The sequence below is a fragment of the Nannospalax galili genome, unplaced genomic scaffold (assembly GCF_000622305.1).
Source record: "Nannospalax galili isolate Female #2095 unplaced genomic scaffold, S.galili_v1.0 scaffold85, whole genome shotgun sequence".
In the NCBI taxonomy this organism is placed as follows: domain Eukaryota; kingdom Metazoa; phylum Chordata; class Mammalia; order Rodentia; family Spalacidae; genus Nannospalax; species Nannospalax galili.
In genome coordinates this window covers 8,910,415-8,917,311 of record NW_008358866.1, presented here as the reverse complement: position 1 = coordinate 8,917,311, position 6,897 = coordinate 8,910,415, and the positions used below count along the sequence as shown (strand labels likewise).

Sequence of the window (6,897 nt, the reverse complement as noted above, 5' to 3'; positions counted from 1 at the left end):
CAAAAGCACATAAAGTTTTTGATTCTTGTGTGAGACTCAAGCCTTCCTTTGTTGAGTTTAGATCTGCTTCTTTTTGTAAACTTTATGTGCTTTTGTAAGGTTTACTTGTTGGGCATGAAAAGCTGGTTGGCCTAGGCTTCAAGTTCTCTCTTTTGATTTTATATTGGAGTTGCCTAATTGCTTTTGTCTTCAGGAGTTCCCACAGAGGCCCAAGTGAGATGAGGCTCAGATGATATCCGGCTTTCTCCTAAGGTTTGGGTCCCTCCAGGAAAGATGCTGTCCTCAAGAATTTGGAGGCTGGATTGGCCTGGGAGAAGGGCCCAGGATAGATGCTGGTCTCAGGAAGCTGGTGGCTGTGCCACCCAGGGAAGTAAAGGGAGGTGAAGGTGGGATTAGGCCTAGAGGGTTCCTGGGGGCTGTAGGGAGGAAATGGGTTGGTCCCTATGCAAAGATCAGGAAACAGTGGTGGCTTTGGGCTGAGAGGTTAACCCGGGTGTCTGGGGTGCCAAGACAAGAAATGGGCCTGTACTCAGTCTAGGAGGAGAGACTTGGTGGGGGAGTTGGGAGGATGAAAGAGGCTGGGGGAGTCAAGGTGCTGGGCTTGCTGGACTTACCCAGGGAAGGTGCTGGTACCAGGACACCGGAGGCTGTGCAGCCCAGGAAGCAAAGGGATATGAGGGTGGGACCTGGTCCAGAGGGCTCCTGGGGACCACAAAAGGGTCTGGCACCGGGTGGCCCAGAGGCTGTGCAGCCCAGGGAAGTAAAGGGAAGTGAGGGCGGGACCAGGCTCTGAGGGTTCCTGGGGACGGTAGGGAGGAGCTGGGTTGGTCCGGATGTAGAAGATCAGGAAGCAGTGGTGGCTCTGGGCCAAGAGGTTGGCCCCCATGTCTGGGGTGCCAAGACAAGAAATGTACCTGTGCCCAGCCTGGCACAGGGGAGCTGGGAGAGTGAAAGAGGCTGGGGGAGTCAAGGTGCGCTGGGAGCGCTGGATTTACTTACCCAGGGAAGGTGCTGGGCCAGGACCCCCCTTTTGTTTTTCAATATTTTATTTTATGTGTATGAGTGTATTGCCTGCATGAATGTGAGTGCACCCGTGTTGTGCAATGCCCTGGAAGTCAGAAGAGGACTTCGGATTCCCCTGGAACTGGAGTTAAGGATGGTTCATAGCCACCATGTGGGTGCTGGGAATCAAGCCCTGGTCCTCTGCAAGAACAGTCAGTGCTCTTAACCGCTGAGCCATCTCTCCAGCCCTATGGACCTCTTATTTAAGTGATCTCATTCCATTTCTGTCCTTTTACCCATGCTATGCTGTCATAAAACATTTTTCCTCCTACCATTCAAACTCATTTCTTTAAAAATAGTATAATCCTAGCTATTCCACATAGCTCTGTTATAGGGGTCGCTCTGGGCCCCAGGCGTGGGGTGTGTGGGTATCTCGAGGTCCCTGCCACACCTGGCGAGTCGCGGCGCGGTCTGGCTCTGGCCGCGCCTCTCTGGGAGCTGCGGCGGGTGTCCCGGGCTTTTCAGCCGCTTCGGGTCCTGCGTGTCCGCCACTCCAGTGCTGAAAGTTCCTCTGCTGCTGGAGCGTTGTCCAGCCGAATCCCACCCTTAATTCACCCATGTACTTTCCTCAGGAAGCGAGGTCCACTGGCCATTGGACCACGCGGGAAGAGTACGAGGACGAGGACGGCGAAAGCTAGGAATGTCCGCAAGTCGGTAACAGAGGAGTGCGCCCCCCGGAGAGGCTAGGTCGCCGGTAGTAAGACACAAGACTCAAGACTCGGCTTAGTCTGTGTTACAGCTTTATTAAGTGTCTCTACTCTCAGTGATTCAGCAGCTCTGCGACCCAGCTCTCTGATATTGAGAGAAAGACTGGGATATTTATACCATGGAGGTAGTGGTAAAAGCTTTGGCTGTTAGATACTTTGTGAGGCATTCTATTTACATATGGAAGTGGGTTTCTGCCATGCCGCCAGACTGCTGACTACCTGAAAAATTACACAGGAAAAGCATGGTATCTTTCAGAGCCAGAGGCCATGTTTATATGAGCATTTGTGGCGGGCACTTCAAAAGGAGAGTCAGGAAAGATGCCAGGAAGGCACCCTGCTATGAAAGGAGCCCCAGCACATAACCCCAAGCTGCATGAGCTGTCCGGACGTGAAGGGGCTTCTACTTTGCATAACAAAGGTCCCCAACACTCTGTGGTTCTCTGTTCCTCATATTTTTGTCCCTTTTAGAACTTAATGATTGTGTTTATATGACACATCTCATTTATTAGTTACTGTTTTGTTCCAACTATTGTCTCCTCTTGTTTACACAAGTCCTTATTTAAGGACTGGGCTCATAACGGATTTCTCAACCTTACTCCTACTGGTCTTTTTGTTAAGGGCTTTTGTTTGTTTTTTGAGACCGCGTCTCCCTGTGGCCCCAACTGTCCTGGAACTCACTATGTAGACCAGGCTGGTCTCGAACTCACAGAGATCCACCTGCTTCTGCCTCCCAAGAACTGGGATTAAAGGCATGAGCCACCGTGCTTAGTTTTCTTTGATATGAGTGGTTTCCTGTACACTATTTGAGAGTATCATGGCCCCTACCCTGTAGATGTGATTGGTGTTTCTTCCAGTTCTGATACCCAAAACTTTCTTCAAATATTGTCAAATGTCCTCAAGGGGCAAAATCATTCCCAGATGAGAACCACTGCTTCAGTTTGGTAGCATTGTGTATAGTCTAAGCTCAGCATGCACTATGGTTGCAACAGAAGAGGACTCATTCTCACCGAATGCAAAAAAAATTCTCACCTAAATTGCCCTCCAGAAATTTCCATATGCAAACCTGTCATTTTCTCATGTTAGCATGAGATAGCCCAGGCCTCCAACCTGGGTACTCCGAAAGCATTCAAATGTGTTTTCTCCTGGAAATTATGGTGGTACATACTAGCAATACCCTTTGGACAAAACAAGTAATCAATGCATTTCTGGATGAAATTCCTGAGAAAGGGGCTCCTTTTCAGTCTGTTACTTCTCTCCACCTGAAGGGTTCTGTGGTTCAAATGAAAATGTTGTAATATAAAAATTAGCTTGGAACATGAGTTTACTAACTCACTGAGCATAGAGTATGGCTTTATGGAACTATTTTAAATAAATAAAATAATTTAAGTACTTCTGTTTAATAAGGTTGGGTGCCCCCTCCCCAGTTAGCTAAGAAGAATTATTTGTTCTTCTTCTTCTTCTTCCTCTTCCTCTTCCTCCTCTTCTTCTTCTTCTTCTTCTTCTTCTTCTTCTTCTTCTTCTTCTTCTTCTTCTTCATCATCAGAAGGAACAGCGTGATGGACAGTAAGAGACTGCGGGGGACTTGCTTCAGTTAGCCATTCTGTGCTTGCCCTGACTTGAATCTTAAATCTGAAACTCAAGGGGTACCCCTCCCTCTCATGTGAGGAGGGGGTGGGCCAGGAACAGCAGGTGCAGAGGTTCTGAGCTTGGAACAAACTTGGTATGTTTGAGGACACAGGCTCGGACTGAGTCCCAAGTGAGGGATCACGTGACTTGAGGTGAGGCTGTGCAGATGGAGTACAGCTTAGACTTGGATAGAACTTGGAGACTTAGGTCAGGCACTTAGATGTTACCTGATGGGCACTGGGGAGCTACAGAAGGCTCTGGAGCAAGGAAATGACAGCCACCTTGTCTAGATAGATCCATCTGGCTACATGAGGTGAGGGTATTGGGGGAGAGAGTGGGAGAAGGAGCAGGCTATGCAGGGCCTCCTTCCTGGACTCCAGCTAAGAGAAGACAGAGGCTTGGGCTAGAGTAATGACATGGAACAAGGCAAAAGCTAGAAGGGAGAGTTCTGCATGTGGCCAAGTTTTGAGACCCTCTCCCTCGCGCTATGGCCTCTTTAGAATCATCCTTGAGAGTTGCTGGGGTCCACCACCTCCATCCAGCCTGGCCCCATGGCCCCCGAGTCTCTTGTAGTCTCAGCCTTCTGTGTGGTTCCTTCACCTGAGTTCCTTTCCTTTTCAAGCTCTTCATTAAGCCCCACTGTCCTCATTTCAGTTCCTTTATGTCCTTGTCAAACGCCAATTTAAAGAATGACTCATTAAGTTCAGGCCACTCTTCATTTATAATTAGGCCCATTTCTGCCTCCTTGTTCCTTCTCCTCCTCCTGCTCCTGTTCCTCTTCCTCCTGCTCCTTCTGCTCCTCGTCCTCCTCCTGCTCCTCCTCCTGCTCCTTGTCCTCCTCCTGCTCCTCCTCCTCCTGCTCCTGCTCCTCCTCCTCCTCCTGCTCCTCCTGCTCCTCTTCCTCCTGCTCCTCCTCCTGCTCCTCCTCCTCCTCCTCCCCCTCCTCCTCCTCCCCCTCCCCCTCATCTAATATCTGATTTTAAAGGTTTCTTAAGAAGTAAAGAGCTGGATTATAAATATCTGACTGATGAAACCTCATAGAAAGAGCACGGGGCTTTGATCACCTTTGCTCTTGTAACCTGAATGGTAGTGACCTAGGACTTTTGCCTCTGAAGCTAGGGCTTGTTGGACTTTATCAAATTGTTCTTGGTTGAAAGATTTTTCTCAGCAAAAACAGTGGATCATTGTTTAAAAGTGAGAAAAAATATGCAAGTAAGTGATGTACAATGACTTTCTTATATACAAAAGCTGAATAATGATTGAGTAGTATGTATTGCCTCAGAAGTGATTCCAGGTTTCTTTGAAACTTGTCCTGTTCAAAGAAACATAAGGTATTGAAATTTGGTGTAAGTGAGTGAATTTAGTATTTAACATTGTAAGATTATCCAATGAATTAATTTTGACATGGAGGAGTGAATTTACTAATATTTAAGCTTCCTGAAATAAGTTTTCATGACTTTAATCAAGGCTCTGTTGAAAGTAGTAAATGTGTGGAAATGTTCATCATGCAATATTAAGTTGGGAAAGGCATATTAAATTTTGATGTAATAGATAAACACACAAAACATTGACTTGCACATAAGAAAGGGTTGGCAAGTAGAAAAATTGTGCATATAGTTATATATATTTAAATATTTTATTTATTTTTATTATATGTGTATGCATGTATTGCCTGCATGTAGGTGAGTGCACCCGTGTCATGCAGTGCCCGCAGAGGACAAAAGAGGCTGTCGGATCCCCTGGAACTGTGGGTGCTGGGATTTGAACCTGGACAGTTGTTAGCTCTCATATGGGATTTGTTACTTCTGCAAGAACAGCCAGTATACTTAACCGCTGGGCCATCCTTCCAATCCCTATAGTTATATTTTTTATGAAGCGAATTTGTTTCCTTCTAAGTTCAAATTATTTTCCAAGATTCCTATAATGAGTATATTTTTTTTTTCCTTTTTTAAAGTCAGAGTCTCACTTTGTAATCCAAGCTGGCCTTGAATTCACAATCCTCCTGCCTCAACTGCCAAGTACTAGGATTGCAAGCATGCAACTGCATGCCCCACAGTATAATTCTTTAATCATAGAGAATATCGGTTTTAATTCTTAGCCACAAATTTACATGTTTATATTTTATGTTTTACATTTTCATTTTTTATTTTAAAAAATGTATTCTTATTATGTGTATGTTTTGTATCTGTCATGTGTATGAGAGTCCCTACAGAGGCCAGAAGAGGATGTTGGATCCTCTAGAGCTGGAGTTACCTGAGGTCATGAGCCACCCCATATGGGTGCTGGTAACTGAACTCAGGTCCTTTGGAAGAGCAGCATGTGCTCTTAACCACTGAGCCATCCTTCCAACTCCTGCTTTAACTTACAGATGTTTCCATAGTTCTATGAACTTTAGAAATATTTAAGAAACTACATAATAAAACATTTCTGGAAGGGCACATAAGAGGCTGTTAACAGTATTTACCTTTGGGAACATGGGCCTGTCTTCACATTTTACCCTTTAAAGTTTTTGTACTTTTACCATATATGCTGGATAGCTTTAGTATCAACTTGATACACCTGGGTTGAGGGAGCCTCAATTGAAGAATTTCTCTGCAATGTGGGAGGGCCCAGCCCACTGTGGGTAGTGCCACCCCTGGGCAGGTAGGCCTGTGTTGCATAAGAAAGCAGGCTGATGGGGGCGGGCGGGGTTTGGAGAGATAGCTCAGTGGTTAAGAGCACTGACCGCTCTTGCAGAGGACCTGGGTTCGATTCCCAGCACCCCCATGGTGGCTACGAACCATCCTTAACTCCAGTTCCAGGGGAATCTGAAGCCCTCTTCTGACCTCCGCAGCATCGCACGACACGGGTGCACTCACATTCATGCAGGCAATACACTCATACACACAAAATGAATATAAGAAAAAAAAAAAAAAGTAGGCTGAGCAGGGGCCAGGGGAGCAAGCCAGTAAGCAGCGTTCCTCCGTGGCCTGTGCTCCAGCTTCTGCCGCCAGGGTCTTGCCCTGAGTTCCTACCTTTGGGCTTCCTCAGTGATGAACTGTGACCCAGGAGATGTAAGATAAAATGAACCATTTCCTCCCCAAGCTGGTATTGGTCAGAGTATTTTGTCATAGCAATGGAGAAACAAACTAAGGCACCATGTGTATTTATTACTTTTTAAGGGATTACATATTCCAGCTGAATGGTGTTCTATAATCTTAAACTGTGTTGGTTGTTACATATCTTTCTACAGTAATTGCCCTATCTGTAGTGTAGGCAATATTTTCTAAGAGTCCCTCTGGATATCTGAAATTAAGTTTTGTATCAAATGCTATAAATACCGTTTTTTCCCCCCCGTACATACATGCGCTTTTTTTTTTTTTCCAAGACAAGTTCTTGCCATATAGTCCTGGCTGACCTGAACTTGCTACGTGGGCCTGCCTCCCAAGTGCCCCTCAAAGAATGGTGTGCACCACCACACGGGGCTATATGCACACATTTAGTTCTTTTTCCATCTTATCAC

The 6,897-nt window shown here is 46.1% G+C and overlaps 1 protein-coding gene across 3 annotated transcripts in view; it reads left to right on the top strand.

Moving 5' to 3' along the window:
* Pex1 (peroxisomal biogenesis factor 1) overlaps window positions 1-6,897 on the top strand; it is a 67,418-nt gene that overhangs the window by 10,972 nt on the left and 49,549 nt on the right. The gene's annotated exons all lie outside the window — the stretch shown is intronic.